The following is a 21,252-nucleotide window of genomic DNA, read 5'->3' on the forward strand; positions in this document are numbered from 1 at the left end:
GAAGTGACTTCGAAAAAAGGTGTTAGAACTCTCTGATAATTAGGAATGACGAGAACAGAGATGAAAAAGAGAACATTTGCCCCAGGCTCAAGTACACTCTAAAACATTAAGTCTGCTGAAACCCAATGGAATATTAATTAAGGGAGCTTTATTCTGGGGCAAAAGCACCTAGATAGCTGTTGTAATAGTCAAGACAAACTTCTGACCTTTCAGTCTGTCAAGTTTTATTGCCATGATTTAAACATTATGAAGCTTGTGTGAGCCATTACCTGCACCTTTCTTTGTTATAAATTACACTGAAAATGCTCCACAGCATTGCAAGAAGAAAAAAGGACCACTATCAGTGGAATATATAGAGTTTTGCTAGTTGAATAAGCCAAAGGGTTATTCAACAATGGATAAATATTCAAACCCCAAGCCACATGTATTCCTGCTAGTGTGTTCCCATTACCTCCTGCCATGCTGGGTTCAATGGATTTTCCACCAAAGACAATGACTAGTCAAGTTCAAGTATGATATATTAAGAACCAGGCTATCAGAGTTTTTAGAAAATGACATGTAATTTTGCAGAGATGCAAGATGTTGGAGAAGAATCCTATCAGTAGTGCTTCTTTCTGTGAAATCCTAATGAGAATGTTTATTGCTAACAATTTTTAAAATTAAAGGATTCTACTAATAAAAAAAAACACAAATAAAAGCATGAGCAGTGATGAAAGTCTGTGGATTCCTCTGATCCTGTGCTGTATTAAGAAATACAGTAGGGCAAATTAGGCTGGGCTTCTTTCATTTTTTGAAATGGTTCAGAAATCCTTGGACTTAAAGTCAGTACATAAAAAAGTTCCATTATCTTAATTATCAGTGGTCATGCTTTTTCATGGAATGCCTTTCATTTCAGAGATGGTGGGTGCTTACTCAGCATTAGCAAATGTTAAGGGACACATTTACACTAACCCACTATACGCTGGTCTTCATGGATAATTGAAATCCACATTTTTTCCGACTCTCTTTCATCTTCAAGGTAATCAGGAGGTACTGTCAAGGAATTAATTTATCTCCTAGCCAATCACGTATTTTGCCATTGCTTCAGATCAGTTCTCTGACTGATGTTGTTTCATGTTCCTAAGCTCCCCTATCTGCCTTTTGGCAGGGCCATGATGACATAAAGAGGGTACCATTTTAGAAGTCAGGGCATTCGGGTCCAAGTCTGAACCCTGAAATATACTGGGCACCTCTGACAAGTCACTTTACCTCTCTACCTTGTTTCCTTCATCTGTGAAGTGATAGCATTGGATCCAACAAAATGTACATTTTCTTCTAGTTTTAGCACTCACTGTGTCTGAAATGGCAAGAAAAGAAAGAAAGAAAAAAACGAAAAAGAAAGAAAGAGCAGAAGGGAACAAAAGGGCTGGGCTAAACCATGTTACAGATCTTTAATGCCTGTTTAGTTGGCACTTAGCAGCACCAGAGAAAGCAAGCCCTGCCTGCTGGAGTCATTTTAACCTGGAGTGACAGCATTCGCCTTCTTGCTAGGACAAGATCTTATTTCATATCAAATAATACAGTTCCTTCAAAAGCGAACTTTGAATTAGTCATAATGCAAGAATTCCAAGGTATAATCAGGATTGGATCACAATTCAGTCACAAAGTGAATCACTATATCTAACTTCTTCCAAGATCATTTTCTATATTAACCCAGGAATTTTTATCCCTTTTTAGACATTTAACTAGCTTTTTAAAACAAAGATGAAACTAACCTTTTGCAATTGCACACTGTAGTGTGAGGTACGATTCAGCTAAGGGCAATTTTTCTAACCATTTAGTGCTCTGGGAAATTGTGTTTATGCATATTTATATACAAATGCTCAGTCATTTACACTGAGAAATCCGTACCTAGACATTTACCTGATGAAGTCAGTTTTCCCCATTAGCTGTACTCCTGTCAATCCAACCCAAAATAGAAGACCCCTTTGCAGAATCTGAAGACAGAGGTTAGGGCAGGTGGCATCTAATAGGATCTCATATCAGAAGCTGTTCTGGAGAAGTCCAGGAGAGGACTTGCCTTTGGCGTCGGGCAAAGGCACACTTCTCTAGTTGGCCCTGGAGCTTTTCTATCATGGAACCCATGAGGTTCTTATTGAAAGGTCGTGACAATTAGAACGAGGATCAGAACGTGGCTTATGTGGGGCAGCTGACTCAGTTCCCTTGCGTGCAGGTGAGGCAGGCCTGGCAGTTAGTTTTGCTTTGCAGAGGGTTATGCAATAGTAAAACCCCTGTGCATTTGCCATCAAGATTCTCAGCAAACTGTCCTACCCCATTGGCAGTTGCTCTCGTGCTCTTGATGGCAGCGTGATGTAACAGTGCACATCCAGTTGCACGAATCCAGCAAACATTCTTGAGTGCCTGGTCTGCCTCAGGCCGTGTGCGGCCTGAGAACAGAGTTAATTATTCCCAATCCTCATCCCTTGAGAGCATTAAGCTCAATCTGAGTTTCAGAGAAACCTTCCTGGAGCAACTAATGCCTTCAGGGAGCCGAAAAACAGAAGGGAGAGCCACATGGACAGACTCCGGGAAACGTTTCCAAAAGACACCTAGAAATGGGCAGAGTCTGGAAAGCTCCATCTCTAAAGGGAAGGGCAAGCAGGTTTGTGTGAGCAGAGCTCCGGTCAGTACATTTTTTTAAAGGGCCAGATAGTAATTACTTCAGGCTTTGTATCCCGAGAGTACTCAACTATTGCTGTAAGCTGAAAGCAGCCGTACACAGTTGGGTGTGGCAGTGTTCCAATAAAGTTTTATTTCCAAACCAGGTGGCTGGCGATATTTGGCCCAGGGACCGTAGTTCGCCAGTCCCTGGAGAAGAGCATCAGTTGCATGAAGGGCAGAGCAAGCGTGGTGATTTTAAGGTCAAGGGCCTGTTGTGGTGGGACTCCTTCACCAGGTCAAGGGGGTTGGATTTGTGGGAAAGGAGAAGCAGTTAAGGCCTCAGCTGCCCTTATGAAGCCAAAGGCTAAATGGCCTTAGTAGTCCTTGCTGAAACTCAGAAAGGAAACCCCATGCCAAGCAAAGGCGTTGGCGGTTTCATCTCTTCTCTCAGGAGGCCCAGAGTTCTTCCAAGGCCTTGCCCACACAGTTGGCACCATAGGAGTTTCTAAGCTAAGCCAGGCTCTTTCCTGCATGTGACTAAAAGCACCAGTGTCTCTTTCCAGTTCTCTCCAGAGGCCTTTGGAGACAAGGGCATAATGAGATTTTTTATGTTTGTTCAAGAGCAGGGGAAGGGGAACAGGAGTTCTAGATAGTACCAGGGATCTTCTCAACAGAATACGTGTATTTTCTCCACTCACACAGAGATTTGGGAAATCACAAGGATCTATGCAAATGTGTTTTCCATTACATTACCATTTCCTGTCTCTATTTGCAGACTCCCACTCCAACCATATTTGCTATGAGCCCAACTGAGAATAATTTGGCTTGTTCCTTTCATTGTGTGACAGTTTGGCTGGCCCCCTGCCACACATTCAGAATGTACCCTAAGTGAAATAGTGTCTGCCCTCTTCTTATAGCTCTGGGTGAGAAGAGAAATGCAGGGTTGCCAACTCTCAGAGGAGTACGGCAAGGTTGTTAGATGCAGCTAGGCAAAGGAGAAGTGAATGGATTCTTTTGGTGACTGAATTCTCTCAAAACAAATACTTCTGCAGCTAGAGAGAGGGAAAAGGGAAAACCAGCACTACCCCAAGAGCCTTACATGCTTTGTCTCATTTGATGTTCCCAACAACCATGGGAAGAGGTTAGTGATGCCTCTATTTTCTGATGAGGAAGCTGGGTCTTGGAGATGGCTAAGCTAGGCTTCACTAGGTTGGCATGATTATTTTTTCAGTGTACATTTTTGCTCTTTTAAATTAGAACAATTATTAAGTTTATGAGTCAGTATCATGAAGATTGAGATAGTATCTAAAGGTTATTGGCATGCAGTTTCCTCTGTATTACTAGAAGTCGACACTGATTCATAGCCTCCCAGGGATAATGGGACTTCAAAGGTTATCTAAACGAAGCATTAGCATGGAGTAGCTGGAGCCTCGCCCAAGTTGGTAGATTTGTAGTGGTAAACCTGTGAACTCCTCTACCATTGGAAGTGTTGAGTGGTGATATGAAAGCAGCCCAAACTATTTCAGGGTTTGCAAAAGAGAAACATAGCTGGTAAAGACACCAATTAAAAATGACCCTTTTGCACTGCAGAAGATTGTGGGAGTTTTCAGCACATGGTACTTATTAAGTATCTTTGATTATTTCAAAGCTTTAGATGACTGGGAAGCTAAATAAGCAACTTGAAATCTCTATGCAGTTTTTCAGGGCGGTGCCTAAGAAATACTAGCTCTATGGTTATAAAAGGCTATTATGGATACCTACCTCATTTACCTCCAGAAGTGAGAAATGCTGACTCCAAGGTGAATTTTGTCTTCAACTAGAGTCAAAATGCTGTGGATAAATAGAAAAAGGAGCATGAGTATAATTGTGAAAGAAAACCCTAAAATACACAGGCATCCACAAATGCAAGGACTTCCCAAAACACTAGAGAAGTATTTCATAGAATATGACCTTAGACCTTGAATTTATGCCGTGGCCACTGAAAGAGGGACACTTCCACCAAGAGATAGAGGGGATGTTCGTGGATAGTTCCTTAAGGTAAACACTTCTTCAAATATCAAGGCAACTCTGACCCTTGTAAATTATTTGGGGAAAAAATGTAATTAGATTCAACAATTATGAAATGAAGACTGGCATGGGTTTATAAATTTTACCACAACCATATGCACCAGCTATAAGTCAAGTCCCTGTTAATACTAATTAAATCTTTAAAGTATTAATCATCTTTTGAATTCAATGCAACTCTTATCTATGGAAATATTTAGTCATCAAACGAAAAACACTTAATGGCAAACTCCAACTGTTAAGTCACTTTTAACCTACTTTTAATCTTAACAGTTGCAATTGATGAAAGGATAAGTTGATGTTAAAAAAATGTAAATGATCAACAGAAAAACTGGACATTCTGCTAAACTACAGATAGCACTCTTTCAGTTTGTCTTAAGAGGCTCAGAATACAGATATGAAAATCATGGAAGCATGTCATTATCAAGATTCTCAGCAGTTTGAGCTTTCCCACAATCGGGACAATCGACTGTCACAATTCAGAGACCTTTACACCTCTTCTCAGAAGCTGTGGATGGTACCGTGAACTCTGGCCCAGTCCTTGCTGGACATTCAGATTTGGGTACCCACCTACTCTCATTTTGTCATAGTAATTTTGGAGATAAATTTAAAAAACCATTGTGAAATTAACATACCTTATTTAAGATATAGGCAAATCATGTTGTAGGGGAAAAAGGAATCAAAGTATAGTTGGAACAGGACTCCAATTTTCTGAGATATTTAACTTAGTTCTGTCTCACTGGTGGGATTATGGATGACTTTTCTTTTTCATTCTTTCCTACATTCAACAAATATTGCTTTAATGGTTAGGAAAACATTTTTAAATACTATTTGTTTTTAATAAAGCATATTAGAAAACTAAAGGTGTTAAGCATGGAAAATGTTTAAACTCAGAAACTTAACTGACTGAGCCACCCAGGCACCCCTCATAACACCAAGTTTAAAAAACAGAAGGAAAATACACGTATGAGATGATTATAATTTATAAAAATATGTATACTTTTGGCAAAAGATTATAAGGAAACACAAAGAAATTAAAATAATTTTGTTTGAATCATGATTATGGGTGAAATTTTCAAAATAAAAGTTTAACATTTTATTTCATAAAGGAAATTTCTTTGGATAAAGTGCTCTAATAAACAACTTCAACAACGTGAAGTTATTCAAAATATAGTAGACAATGTGGGACAGGACCAGGGCAATCACCTCTTTATTTGCATTCTAGGTCGGGTAGGTTGGCCTGTTAGAACCTGGTAGCATTTGTATTCTGAGGAAAACATAGGAGTAAATGTTCATGATCAAGATTAGACAGTTAGATATGACACTGAAAGCACAAATGGCAAAAGAAACAATAGATACATCGAGCTTTGTCAAAATTAAAAACTGTTGTGCTTCAAAGGATATCAAGAATGTGAAGAGACAATCTACAAAAAAGGAAACTATATTTGCAAGTCATTTGTCTGACAAGGATATTTATAAGAATATATAAAGAATTACTACCACTCAACAACAAAAACAACAGAATTTAAAAATGGGCAAAGGACTTGAATAGTCATTTCTCCAAAGAAGATATACAAATGGCCAATAAGCACATGAAAAGATGCGCAACAGCATTCGTCATGAGGGAAACACAAATCAAAGCCATAATGAGGTATCACTTTATACCCACTAGGATGGCTATAATCAAACCATGGACAATAACAGGTAACGGTGAGGATGTGGAGAAATCAGAAACCTCCCACAATGTTGGTTGAAAGGTAAAATGGTGCAGCCACTGCAGATAAGTTTGGCAGCTCCTCAAAAAATTAAACATGAAGTGGCCATAAAACCAAGAAATTCCCCTCCTAGGTATATATACTCAAGAGAACTGAAGACATATGTTCACATAACTTGCACGGAAATAGTCATAGCAACATTATTTATAATAGCCAAAAAATGGAAACCACCCAAATGCCCGTCAACAGATGAATGGATAAACAAGGTGTGACACATTCATACAATGGAATATTATTCAGCCATAAAAAAGAATGAAATACTGGTGCATGCTGCACGAGGGATGAACCTTGGAAAATATTGTGCTAAGTGAAAGAAGACAGACACAAAAAAACACGTACTACATGATCCCATTTATATGAAGTATCCCGAATAGACAGACCAGCAGACAGAAAGCAGATGAGTGGTTCCCACGGGATGGGAGGAGGGGGGAAAGGGGAGTGACTGCTTCATGAGTAAAGGATTTCTTTTTCAAGTGATAAAAAATGTTCTGGAATTAGATAATGGCAATGGTTGCACAACATTGTGAATGTACAAAAACAAAACAAAACGAAAAAAACATTGAATTAACTGCTTTCAAATAGTTAAAATGGTGAATTTTATGTTATGTTTTATCTCAATTTTTTTTTAAAAAAGGTTTATAAGAACATGAATGCTGCAAGCTTTTAAAATTTATTTATAAAGACCTGTTCAGTCTCAAAACCAAAGAATTTCCCTCTTTGAATTTTGAATTGGGAAGTTATTTCATTTCGTCTCACCATGCCTCCCACCCAGAAGCTCTAAATCTGTTTGCCCATAACTAGGAAAGGAAAAGAGCCCTCATGCCCCTTGCAACCAGGATGGCATATGCCTAGGTTCAGACAATATAATTCTCTCACCCAGAATTTTGAACGTAAGGGACATGACACAAAGATTCAGGGTCACTTTGTAAATTAATCCTGGAAGCTATGGCAGTATCAAGAGTTGGCAGAGGCAGCTGCCTGTGCTCAGCTGGAGTCCTGTGGCTTATCCCGATTCTGGTCAATTTGTCCAGCTTCCCTGTTTCAATCAATCTCCAGGGAGGTGAGCATAATCTCCCACCCAGGAATTTCTTTGTATGTCAAGAGAGATGACACAACACACCCACCAATGAATATGAATAAAATGTATGTAGTATTCACAATAAGCTGGGATTCCCAGGAAGGGAAAGCTTACTCTGGGTTTGATGAGAAGGTGACCAGGAGGATTGGGGTGGGGATGGAGCTTGCAGCTTTGATGGTGGGAAGGGGGTGAAGCTGGGTTGGGGCTATGCACTGGGCCAGAGGCTGAGGCTGCACTGATTGAGATTTTTGGCTGCCAACAGCAACATGGAACATCCACAGATCTTCTTAAGTGGGTTGCCCAGATGTAGGGAAGAAGGGGGGCACCTAAAAGCTGGCAGTGGCCAAACATCAAAAATGGAGTCACCTTCTTCATTACATGACCTTTTTGTCATCCTGGTTCTCCACTCATAGAGCTGAATCTATGAAATCACAAAGAATCTTCCAATGGATCCTTTTTCATATTAAGTTAACCAGACTTAATTTCTGTTGCTTATAATCAAGGATCTTCACTGATACCAAGAGAGCGGAAATTTTGAAAAACTATTACATGCAATTTCAGATTAAACAGTCAAACAAGCATAAAACTTTAAGCACAGAAAAACTGTGGAAAAATGATTTCCACAAAGGCATGTTCTATCTGCAGGAGCAATTATAACAAGTCTCATGGGTCACAATGTTGGAAGATGTCTTAAGAGATCATTTAGTTCAGCCTTGGACACAAAAGTTGATTCAGGTGCATTGAATTCTAGAGCTGAAGGAGACCCAAAAGAGTATTAAAACAAAACAAAAGAAAGAAAAACCTTTCATTTAATGATGAAGAAACCATCCCCAAGAACAAAGTGCTTTTCCCAGTCGTATCAAGAGTTAATGAAAGATCAGACAGCAGGCATTAAGACTTGTAATCGAGGGACTCTTGCAGATTCTCCGAACTCAATTCAAGAGTCTTTCTCGGGGTGCCTGAGTGGCTCAGTGGTTAAGCATTTGCCTTCGGCTCAGGTCATGGTCCCAGGGTCCTGGGATTGAGCCCCGCATCGGGCTCCCTGCTCAGCGCGAAGCCTGCTTCTCCCTCTCCCACTCCCCCTGCTTGTGTTCCCTCTCCTGCTGTGTCTGTCTCTGTCAAAATCTTAAAAAAAAAAAAAAAAAAAGTCTCACACCATGGTGCTAGGAAGGACAGAATCTCCCTTCACAACCTATAAAGGCTTTATTCTGTATCAATTACACAGTGCTCTGTGGCTGCCTTGCTCATTTATGTTGGCTAATGTATTGATGAAGTCAAGGCCATAGGCTTGAGTCTCGAGTGAGGAGCCAGTTTGGCTCATGTTCCACAGCACGGTGTCCAGATGTTGGCTGGCCATGCTACAAAAATGAGACCTTACTGGGGGCACCTAGGTAAGTGTGTGTGAATGTCTCAGTTTATTACCAGAACACAGGGCAGAAGCATGCTCCCAGGGGGGCTGAGACAAAGACATGCATCAACTTTACAGATAAAGGATAGAACACTAAACCTTTGCTTCAAACAGAAAACAGTGAAGAATTCCATTGCTAGGGGCACCTGGGTGGCTCAGATGGTTAAGCATCTGCCTTCGGCTCAGGTCATGATCCCAGGGTCCTGGGATCGAGTCCCGCATCGGGCTCCCTGCTCCTTGGGAGCCTGCTTCTCCCTCTGCCTCTCTCTCTCTCTCTCTCCCTCTCTGTCTCTCATGAATAAATAAATAAAAAGTTTAAAAATATATATATATATAAAAAAAAAGAATTCCATTGCTAAGTATAACAGCTTAGCCCATTTAGGAAACCCCCACCATCTCAGGGTAAATGTTAGGTATTCTTTTACTTGAGAACATTTCTATTCCTCTTCTGCTTCCTACTCCAGCCCATGCCTGCCCTTTAAAAGGGAGAAGGGGGACGGTTCAGAGAATATTCCATTGCCATGGCCGTACAGTTGCCAGCACCCACTCACCAGTCTCTTATTGGTGGGTTAAGTTTGGAAAGAACCAGGAACACTAAATGAATGCATGTAATTGACTTAGTAAATTCAAAGCAATGAAAGATGTCATTCTGGGCTGAACTAATTAAGAATTACTTGGAGAAAGAACAGGTTCTCGAAGAGTAAGGAGGATTTTTATGGAGAGAGGGGAGTGTGGGAGGCAACCCAGTATTGGAGGAACCATTTATAAGCCAAGGCACAGAGAAAAGGGTGTGTGAGGCATCCTACAGAAGACTGACTGACAAGGAAGGTACATTTAGGAGAGAAGGAGATGGGTTTGGAAAAACAGTAGGCTAGGGCTATATTGTAGGGAACTCTAGTGACAGGCTAAGCAGTGCACTGTTCTCTCTGTAGACAGTGGGAACTATTTGGAGCTTTTTGAGCAGGGGAGGAATGATGATCCTCACCATATTTAAGGAAGAGGAATCTGACAGTGGGTGTAGGCTGCATTGGAAATGGGCAGCAGGGAGACTAGAAATTGCATTAGTTCAAGCAAAAGTGATGAAAAGTGACCTAACGTGAAAGGGACGTCTGCCTCCCTGACAGGCATGGACAGAGAAGGAGAAGTTACTTTTCTCTGTCAGGAAGCAGTTCTGGGTGTCCTGACCAAGTCCCAGAAGACGTGCTTTTGCCTCAGACCAAGATACCAAAGACCACTGCTCTATTCAGTGACCCTGACGCTGTCCACACAGACAGGCAGCTGAGCGAGCGATCGAGCCTGATCCAGGAGTACACAGGCCACTCTGGACCACACGGTGCTTGGTCATGGTTTGTACTTAATGAGTCTTTGTTAGATGAGAGGCTTTGATGAAAAACAATGTGTTTGACAGAAAACAGTGAAGAATCCCACAGGTGCCTTCATCTAACTTGTCCAGGACCCACTCAACCAGATAGGATCTGACATCCATGAAAACCGAGTCTCCTTTGCAGCAAGGGGATGGGCTCCCTGCCCCTAGCCCCACTGAGCCCAGCCTCCCAACCTACTGTTTCCCTCCAGATGAGGAGGTGATTGTACCAGTCACTGCGCCACCAGGGCTGCAGGAGACCCTACTTCCACCCCCCACACACTCACCCCATCGGATGGGGCTAGGGTAGAAAGGGAGAGACGTGAGAGAGACATTGACATTTGATTGTACAATCTTTTAACTAGACTACATATCAATCTTAAGAATCTGGGTCACTTGGAACAAATAATCCTAAAATTTGTATGGAACCAGAAAAGGCCCCAAATAGCCAGAGGAATGTTGAAAAAGAAAAGCAAAGCTGGCGGCATCACAATTCTGGACTTCAAGCTCTATTACAAAGCTGTCGTCATCAAGACAGTATGGTACTGGCATAAAAACAGACACATAGATCAATGGAACAGAATAGAGAGCCCAGAAATGGACGCTTAACTGTATGGTCAACTAATCTTCGACAAAGCAGGAAAGAACGTCCAATGGAAAAAAGACAGTCTCTTCAACAAATGGTGTTGGGAAAATTGGACAGCCACATGCAAAAGAATGAAACTGGACCATTTCCTTCAACCACACACAAAAATAGACTCAAAATGGTTGAAAGACCTCAATGTGAGACAGGAGTCCATCAAAATCCTAGAGGAGAACACAGACAGCAACCTCTTCAACTTCAGCCGCAGCAACTTCTTCCTAGAAACATCGCCAAAGGCAAGGGAAGCAAGGGCAAAAATGAACTATTGGGACTTCATCAAGATAAAAAGCTTTTGCACAGCAAAAGAAACAGTCCACAAAACCAAAAGACAACCGACAGAATGGGAAAAGATATTTGCAAATGACATATCAGATAAAGGGCTAGTATCCAAAATCTATAAAGAACTTATCAAACTCAACACCCAAAGCACAAATAATCCAATCAAAAAATGGGCAGAAGACATGAACAGATATTTTTCCAGAGAAAACATCCAAATGGCCCACAGACAAATGAAAAAGTGCTCAACATCGCTCAGCATCACGGAAATCCAAATCAAAACCTCAATGAGATACCACCTCACACCAGTCAGAATGTCTAAAATTAACAAGTCAAGAAACGACAGATGTTTGCGAGGATGCGGAGAAAGGGGAACCCTCCTACACTGTTGGTGGGAAGGCAAGCTGGTGCAGCCACTCTGGAAAACAGTATAGTGGTTCCTCAAAAAGTTGAAAATAGAGCTACCATACGACCCAGCAATTGCACTACTGGGTATTTACCCCAAAGATAGAAATGTAGAGATCCAAAGGGGTACATGCACCCCAGTGTTTATAGCAGCAATGTCCACAATAGCCAAACTATGGAAAGAGCTAAAATGTCCATCAACAGATGATTGGATAAAGAAAATACGGTGTGTGTGTGTATATATATATATATATATATATATATATATATATATATATAATGGAATATTATGCAGCCATAAAAAATGAAACCTTGCCATTTGCAATGATGTGGATGGAACTAGAGGGTATTATGCTAAGCGAAATAAGTCAATCAGAGAAAGACATGTATCATATGACCTCACTGATATGAGGAATTCTTAATCTCAGGAAACAAACTGAGGGTTGCTGGAGTGGTGGGGGTGGGAGGGATGGGGTGGCTGAGTGATATACATTGGGGAGGGTATGTGCTATGGTGAGCGCTGTGAATTGTGTAAGACTGATGAATTACAGACCTGTATCTCTGAAACAAACAATACATTATATGTTTAAAAAAAAAAAGATAGTAGGAAGGGAAAAATGAAGGGGAGGGAATCAGAGGGGGAAACGAACCATGAGAACTATGGACTCTGAGAAACAAACTGAGGGCTCTAGAGGGGATGGATTGGTGGGGGGATGGGTTAGCCTGGTGGTGGGTATTAAAGAGGGCATGTACTGCATGGAGCACTGGGTGTTATACGCAAACAGTGAATCATGGAACACCACATCAAAAACTAATGATGTATGGTGATTAACATAACATAATAAAATAAAATAATAAAAAAAAAAAAGAATCTGGGTCACTTCCAGTCCATGTTTATTCAGGTCTACTGGTCAGATGATTTTGCCTGAATTACACAGGCCTCTGAGTCGAACAAGTAGCCTAATGGCTATTGTACAGAACTGACCTAATCATGGACCATACTGTCTGTGCAGTTCCTATTATCAAAAGACACAGATGCTCCATCCGCTTCCCTAAAAATCTGTAGGAAGACTTTCTCGCAGACCCTGGCATCTTACCACCACATTTAGAATAATAATCTTCTTTTCTGTTGCTGCCTATATCCAACACATTTAGGTGTAGCACGTTTTCCTTTCATGGAGCTTTATAATCTCTAATTTTCTACCCATAAGCCCAAAAGGGGAGACTAGGTCTCAGCCTTGACAAAATCGGTAAGGGAAAAAATGAGATGAGAGGAGTACAAAAATGCTTGGGATGCAGGCATATACAGCCAGCGTAGGCTCTGGGCTCAGGAATTGGAACAAGAAGGTCCTGGGTCATTGGATCCCAGAGCCCAGAGCAGAAGCAGAGAGACCAGGTGAGCCAAGAGGGAAGACTCATGCCTGCTCAGCAAATCCTTAGCTTTGGACAAGCAGGTACCACAGAAGCATCCACCTCTTCCTGTTTCTCTCCCCCCGCCCCCCGGCTGTGGAGGGTCCAGAGGAGTCCTCCCTCTGTCTACTGGGGCAAGTTCTCTTCCTCAGTGCTTCCTCCCCTCAGCCCACCGCTGAGAAATTCAAGGGTTTAAGTGGCAAGAGCATTTCTGGCACGTGCGTGGAGTCAGGGGAGATCACTGCCTGCTCAAGTTTGCCGGAATGTTCAAGAGGCTGGTTTCATTTGATTAAAAGCTCCATCCCCCAGGAAAGAAGCCAGGTCAGCGGGGAGCCTGATTATGAGCAGAATTCCACGGGGAAGCATGAAGACAAGTGAGTGTTTGGGCTCTGCTGCGATCAAACACCGCCAGGTTTATCCAGAGGGAGCTCTGAACCTTTCCAGCCCCAGGCCGTGCTCTAGGCACAATCCTGTGATCCCGGTGCAAAACCGACTAAGGACAGACAGGTTAAGCTCAATCCTGGGTGATGCTTTCCTAGGGGCACAGTCAGGGAATGTACCCGGCACACATCCAAGAAAGAATTGTGCTTATTTGTTCGATTTCAGGTCCGGCCTTTGCATGCTTGTGCTGCAGAATTAATCTGGGTGGCAGGGGCTAATGCATTTGGACAAGGCTCTTCATCCTGTCCTTCCCCCAATACGGCAGCTCCATGGGTGTCCCCAGGGGTCCCTCAGGCCCTCCCCGCTAAAAATGCCAATTCAATTCCCAAGACTTCACTTCTGCAAAGTCCTCCCCAAGATGTCTTCAGACCCGTGGAGGGCTTCCAGTGTCACGGTCTTCTCTGCTGAGCGACATCCTGCCTTCTTACCAGGTTCTGCATCACTTTGCAGAAGACAGGAAACTACCTGATTTCTTTGGAGGAAAAGAATAAAACAAAACCCAAAAACCCCAGCCATGAGAGGCACATGTGAGCACGGTAGAGTTTAAGAAAGAGTTGGATGTCACAAGGAGAGAGTTACAGACAAGATGTCACAAGACGTCTGAGAAGCCTACAGTATGTGCTCCTCCTATTCTGTAACCTCCTTTCAGGCTCCCTGTCTCTGGGCTCTGCTCTGTTGGCCCTTTACTGAAACAGCTGCAAAATGTCCCTCCTGACGGTTCCTCTCCCTTCCTCTCTTCTTTCCTTCATCTACTCCATCCTCGTGGGAATGAGCACATTTCTGCCGAGGCCCCTGGAGTGTCACAGCCTAACTGAAGCCATCATCCAGATATTTTTTCCAAAGACACAGTTGATTCTTGCTATCCACAGTAGTTGGTTATGTTCTATAAAATCACCGTGCGTTCTGCATTAGGGAGTGCTGAGCTGCTCCTCCCCGGAGAAATAGAGGGTTAGGTTCTTACAGGCTTCTGGTCACATTTTTCAACAAGTCAATGAGTAACTTTGTTTCACGTGTGGTTTTCTTTAAAGACACCTTATTTGAGAGATTTCATTGATTCATTAGTGATTCATGAACTGAAGAACCCATGGCCAATAGCACCATAACTGGAGCCTGAATGAAAGGTATGTAACACATGCATTTCCTCTGGGAGACATACCACAGGCTTCTTGGGCTTAGGACGATAGACAGCACTTTGGCACTATGCTTGGGGGCTCTTGTAAAGTTGGTGTAAAGTTGGTGTAAAAATCACCAACAAAAGCACAAAAATGAAAAAAAAAATGTGCCACTAAATAGATCTCTAAAAGGACAACTTGTTAACAGTTTGAGAGCCCAAAAAAAAAGGTGGAACGTCGCCTTGTTCAGCCTCAGCTGGTCACAAGTTCGTCCAATGACTTAATTTTTTTTTCACTGCTCTGCAGATGTTTGTGGATGACAGCAAAAGCACTGCAAGTATTGATGTTCTAGTTATGCACCTAGTTTAGCAAGCAGATGGACTAAAAAATATGCAGTGGGTGGATAATTGGGATCAACTGTGTATCCTTTTCTAAGAAGCACAGTGGTGGCAACTGTTAATGTAATAGCTTCTCCACTATGTTGCATATATATTGGCGTATGATTTCATTTGAAAAATTGGTTCTTCTGTCTGAAGGAGATCTAAAATCCAGTGCCTGCCTTAGGAAACTTGATCCATGGCTCATTCAAGTGGTGATTATCAGTCTGGCCTAGGGGCAGGGAAACGGGTGAAGCTTGCCAGCTAGGTTGAGTCATATTGAAAGAGAGCAAGGTTTGCCCACATGAACGGAACAGTCCAGAAATAGGGATGGCACCTGGGAATGTTACATGAAGCAGGGATGTCCCCATGGTATTTTATAGATTTCTATTCGGTAGAGAAGATGACCTCAAGGTCATGATTTCATTGTCTGTAGGACTCTAACCGGTTTTGTATCTAATCTAGGAATCTTATCTTAGAATTTCTTTTTTCCAAAATGCCTATGTGGCAGCCCTCAAGAGTCTTCTCTTCCCATTCTGCAAGCCCGAGGAGCATTCTTCAGACCTTCCAAGGCCTCCGGATGTATCCTGCAGATTGTTGCAAACCTCAGGTATATCCTCATTTCAATTAAAAGACAAGAGCTACTGTAATGAACTTCGGTGTTTGTGTTAAAAATCGGCAACAGATCCTTCTTCTTGTGAAAAGTTTACCCTGAGGCTCCGGGATCAGCATTGGGCGAAGTGCAGTAAACTCATACCGATGATAGGTTTACTGCAAGACATTTTATGTTTTTGGAGCTTCACCAAGGTTCCCAGGTATGCGGTCACTAACTGCCTTCACAGCTCCCCTCTGTTTGCTTTCAGCCATTAGGCGTAATTGAAGGATAGAAGGTGGGTGTGGGAGCATGTGTGTTATTTTCATTTTAGTTATTTGAACAGCATTTACAAGCCTCAGTCTTTTGTGGTCCACTGAGCATGATTCTTGGCTGTGGAAACCTGACACCAGCTAGTCCTGCAGCAGCCGAGCACGGGCATGTGTGCAGTCATATTTACAGATGGCATTTCAATCACTTAACTTACACCTTCCTCCACTGTCACCACCCTTCTGACAGAAATGAGTTACATTGGCTCCATTTTGCAAAAGAATGAAAGGCAACAGGGGCTTGCCAAGTTTACACAGCCAGTGAGAGCCGTATCTAGTCCAAAGTCGAGGAAAACAAAGTGATTGCAGATGTTAATCAAAGTGAAGCTTTTCCATTTGAGAATTACTTGATATGTTTGTTTGCTAAGAAAAATGACCGCAAACTTAGGAATAAAGCAACACTGAGACCATGTCCTCTGGGTGTCATATCAGAGCACTGTTTAACGGCGTCACCCAAAGATTATATAATTATTTAGGGCAGTGGTTTTTAAACTTGGTTTCACATTGGAGATACCTGTGGATCTTCAAAACTATAGTTGCCTGGCTCCTACTCCCTGGCATTCTGATTTAATGAAAGGGGCTGATGGGATGAGCTGAATGATGCCCCACACCCAAAGATGTCCACGACCTAATCCTCAGACCCTATGAATATGTTACCTTACGTGGTAAAAGAGATTTTGTAAGTGTGGTTAAGTTAAGGGTCTTGAGATGGGGAGAGGATCCTGTATTATCCAGGTGAGCTCAATGTCATCACAATGCCCTGACAAAGGGGAGACAGGGGGATCAGACTGGAGGAAATGGAAGATCCTCGGCTGTTGGCTTTGAAGATGGAGGAAGGAGCCACAAGACAAGCAGTACAAGCGGCCTCTAGAACCTGGAGCAGGCAAAGAGTGGACTCTGCCTCGGGCCTCCAGAATTAGCACAGCCCTGGAAACCTCTATGAGACTTCCGACCCACAGAATTGTAAAAGAATAAAGTCGTGTTGCCTTAAGCCACTGTGTTTGTGGTAATCATGTACAATAAGAAACTGATGCAGGTACGACCCGGGGGTCAAGATGTACAAAATCTCCCCAAGTGATTCTAATGTGCAGCAAACTTTGGGCACCCACCGATCTAATGAAATTTATTTGCATTTGGCTCTGCCATTAACTGTTTGATCGGAACCAGCCACTATTGTGAGGTTCTACGATATATAGAAAATAGATCCTAGTAAATAGCTACTTTACAGATAAGTAGAGAAAATAACCTCGGGGTCATGATCTTATGGTTCCATGGGGCATTAGCCAGTTTTCTATCTAATCCAGGAATTTTAATTCCTTTTTTTTCCTCCAGAATGCCTATAAATATCTAGTTCTTCAAAATGCTTTTGGAACCAACTTTACTTTCACGCTAGCTCTCTCAGTCGTTGAATGCATTTTTGGCACACGTTCATTCTATATTTCTATGAATGTCATGCCTTTAACTCTTTGAAAATATACTTACACATATTCAATAATAAATATTTGTGAGGAAGCAAAGACAGGATGGGAGGATGCCAGTTTCCCCCTTGGAAGAGCCAAAAGTAAGGTTGAAGGGTTGCTTCAGAAGTTATGGACGTAAAGCCAGATCAGTCACTGTCGCTGAGGCCACATAGGTTGGAGTGGGGACGAACCACCTCCTGCAGCCCCGTTCCTGGTTCTCGGGCTGGCTTTACATCTCTACTCTGCTGCTTAGTAGCTGTATGATCTTGAGAAGATCTTCTGGAAGTCTCCGTTTCTTCATCAGAAGAATTATAATAATCTACATCACAGCATCACTGGAGGTACTGAGCAAGAGAGGCACATCAAGCATGTACACCTGGGGACACTCATCAAAAACTTGACCCAGATGACTGAGCAGTGCTGGCTGTAGCGCCCCCTCTCCTTACCTCTGGCAGTACCCATGACAGTAGGGACACCACTGACCAAAAGTGTCAATTCCCTTCCCAGCGGATCTCATCTTGGCCAGGTAGAAATTTCACTGGAGGAAGAACCTGACCCCATTTGCCCCTGCATTCAGGGGGCCTGCAGGGCTTTTGAAGCCAATGGCCTACATTTCATACTTAGGAGATGATGCCATCGTTGGCCTGCCTTTCTTTTGATATTTCTGCCATTCAGGTATTACCCTCTCGCTGATATGCTGGGCCCAGTTTTAAATTACATGCTGGCAGCCAAATGGGAATTAATGGGCTTTGCATTTCTCCCCATAATGATCTCTCAACATGGCTGGAAGAGTAGGTACTGTGTACAGATGAAAAGACTATGGCCATACGTTGAGGTGGAAGCAGAGGTTACATTAGCTTACAGCCCTCCTTTGCTGGGCTTCACGTGACAGCCCGTCCATCAATATATACAGGTCCTCATCAGAGCTGAAGACTCCTGTACCTCGCAGGGGGGAGTCAGTGAAACTCTCCCCTGGGCTGCTGGGGTCAAGGTATTGTTACAAAGCCTTGTACCTTGGAACTGGAAGGAAGTCAGACCCAGCAGAGTCAAATGATTAAGAATTTGGAGAGATTGATTTCAGGGATTAAATACCTACTCTGTCAGTTAACCCACCCGTGAGTCAAGAGAGATAGGAATGATAACTATGCAAGGAATTTTGACCAGATAAAGTACCAGATAGGTAAGGTCTCATTTAGGGTCACCCAGAGGTTATGTAGAAAATCAGTGAAGCAAGGCTACATCCATCGCTAGATGGGAGAAAACAAAAACGAATGCTTAACATTACTGAACCTAAATGAGAACAGAAGTCCCTCATTTGGGTAAATCGTGTGGATGATCAGATAGCTTCATTTATAAGTATGAAAAATTGGCCAATTAATTCAGTTGGTCAGTTATTCAACAAACATTTACTGACAGTCTGCAAATACCAGGCAATGTGCCAAGTAAAGAGAAGTAAAAAGTACACCCAACCCCAAGGAGTACATAGTCTCTGCTGTGAACATAATAAATGCTGCTCTGGAGGTATATACCTAGTATGGTGGGGTCATAGGAGGGAGTGATATCCTACGAGAAGCTTCTAAAAATTATGATTATCTTATGTAATTTCACATCTACTTCTGTATATATAGTTAAATAGCCCTATTTTTAGACATCTAGAAATAAGCTCTTTTCCCTATTCTAATTTTAGTAGACTCTGACAAGTGTTGGGCAGTATTTATTTTCCACAGGCAAGATACCACATGGAGAAAATTTTCTCTGCTTCCCTTGAGAGATCTGAAGCCCCTAGACGGGTCTTGACCAGGAGCAGCTCAGCCCTGGAGGACCGGGCCTGTTGAAGAGGTGCCATGAGCTCTGGGAAGCTGAGACGCAGTTGGGCTCCCCAGCAGCAGCCCGTGCCCCTCATTGCAGTGAGATCTATAGGCATAGGCCCTGCCCAGGGGCAGCTCCCGGGGATAGCACAGGCTTACATGCATGAAAATGAGCCCACAGCCTCACATCAGCACCCTGCTGTGGGAGCTGGCCCTCAAAAATGGAAAGGAGAAAGCCCTGAGGTTGTTCCTTTGCTGTCAGCAATCAGCAGCTGTTTGGTTGCAGCCAGGAGATGGCTTCAAGTGAAGGAAGCAGAACCACCATGTATAATAGATTTGTTTCCAGGTAGGAGGTGTATTTTATAGTATTCAAGGACAATCAATTCTGCTGTGGAAGGTAAGCATACACGTAGGATGGATGAAACCCATAAGATCTGTTAGGTATTAGACTGCATAGAAAAGGGCCCACCCCCAAAATTCATGTTCACCCGGTACCTATGAATGTGACCTTTCTTGGAAATAGGGTATCTGCAGATATAATTAGTCAAGATAAGGTCCTACTAGATTAGGGTGGGCCCTAAATCCAATGGCTGGTGTCCAGATAAGGCCATGTGAAGACGGAGGAAGAGATTAATGTGCCTACAAGCCAAGGATCACCCAGGATCGCCAGCAACCGCCAGAAGCTAGGAGACAGGCATGGACCAGAGACGACAAAAGGAACCAGCCCTGCCGAGACCTTGATTTCAGACTTCTGGCCTTCAGAAATGTGAGAGAACAAATTTCTGTGAGACGGGTTAGACAGAGTTGAGCATGTGCATGCTGCACATGGATGGTAAGGGATGGAAGGCCCAAGGGGCACCAATACTCATGAACCTCTGAATATACAGGAGGCACAGTAGGCAATCAAAACTCATGAGGTCTCCAAGTGCCCACTCATCAGAGACACCCATTCTGGCTCCATGTGTCTATCTACCATAGATATTCAGATATTCAGGCAAAAGCTGCGACTGCTCAGGAGACCTTGGTGAGTCCCACCGGCGGCCAGGAGTAATTGTCAGATATTCAGGCAAAAGCTGCGACTGCTCAGGAGACCTTGGTGAGTCCCACCGGCGGCCAGGAGTAATTGTGCTGCAACTGGTATAACAAGTGTGGGGTGGCCCCACGCACCTCCTGCTTGTGTGTCCCTTTGGCTCAAACCTCACCTCTGGTCATCAGGGAAAGCTTCTATGGCAGAAAAGGAGGAGGTGGGGAATGGACGGGGAGGGGAAAGGAGGGGGGCGGAGGGAAAGAGAGAGACCCTTCAACTATCGTGTGACCCAGGGTTCAGGTAGTGTGGCCCAGCCTTGGGCTTTAACCAGCTGTTAACCAACTCTTCTCTTTTCCCTTGCTTCCCACTGCATTTTGAATCGATTCCATACACCATGTATTTTAGCATTATAATTTGGTCAGGAGCCTTTCTGTTCCGTGGATTCTGGAGCAGTTTGCCAGATATATATGGATATATATGGAGGCCACAAGGTAATTTCCCATACCACATAGGGGGCTCAATTTCCCTGGTGGTATTTCCTAGAAACTAGTTACCTTTGAACGAATATTTATTAAAGACCCACTATGTGCCAGGCACAGGCTTAGGCCCCTGCTGTGTAGTGATGAGCAATGCAGACTTGATCCCTGACCTAGTAATTAGAGTTCCACAAAAAGAAAAATAATCAGTGTCTAATTTAGTGTAACAACTTCCCTGACAATGGACATGTCCACATGACAGAGCACCTGGGAGGAGCATACAACCCAGTCTAGAACAGTGGGAGAACACTTCCTGGAGGAAGGATCTTCATACTGAGACCGGAAGAGCAGATAAGCAGCATGGGGTATGGAAGAGTGTTCTAGGTAGAAGAAACAGAATGAGCAGAATCTCAGAGGTAGAAAGTGGAAGGGGAGCTCTTGTATATTTCCTTCTATCTACCCCAAGGATTGCTTCTGGAACATATTTTTGGTCTAATGAGCCATGTTAGGTTTCCTACATAGTACCTAGTATTTAACTCTTTGCTAGTGATGAAATAGTATATTCTAA

The 21,252-nt window shown here is 42.9% G+C and overlaps 1 long non-coding RNA gene across 2 annotated transcripts in view; it reads left to right on the plus strand.

Annotated features, from left to right (window-relative positions):
• Positions 1-15,642, plus strand: part of LOC141374391 (uncharacterized) — a 90,776-nt gene extending 75,134 nt beyond the window's left edge. For both annotated transcript variants that reach the window (XR_012381219.1, XR_012381220.1), the window contains 2 exons: positions 14,532-14,624; positions 15,504-15,642. This is a non-coding gene — a long non-coding RNA (uncharacterized lncRNA). The remainder of the gene's footprint in view (positions 1-14,531; positions 14,625-15,503) is intronic.
• The last annotated feature ends 5,610 nt before the right edge of the window (positions 15,643-21,252 follow it).

Source organism: Callorhinus ursinus, unplaced genomic scaffold (genome assembly GCF_003265705.2).
Source record: "Callorhinus ursinus isolate GAN/ISIS: 27379988/994484 unplaced genomic scaffold, GSC_fseal_2.0 scaffold17, whole genome shotgun sequence".
Taxonomy (NCBI): Eukaryota; Metazoa; Chordata; class Mammalia; order Carnivora; family Otariidae; genus Callorhinus; species Callorhinus ursinus.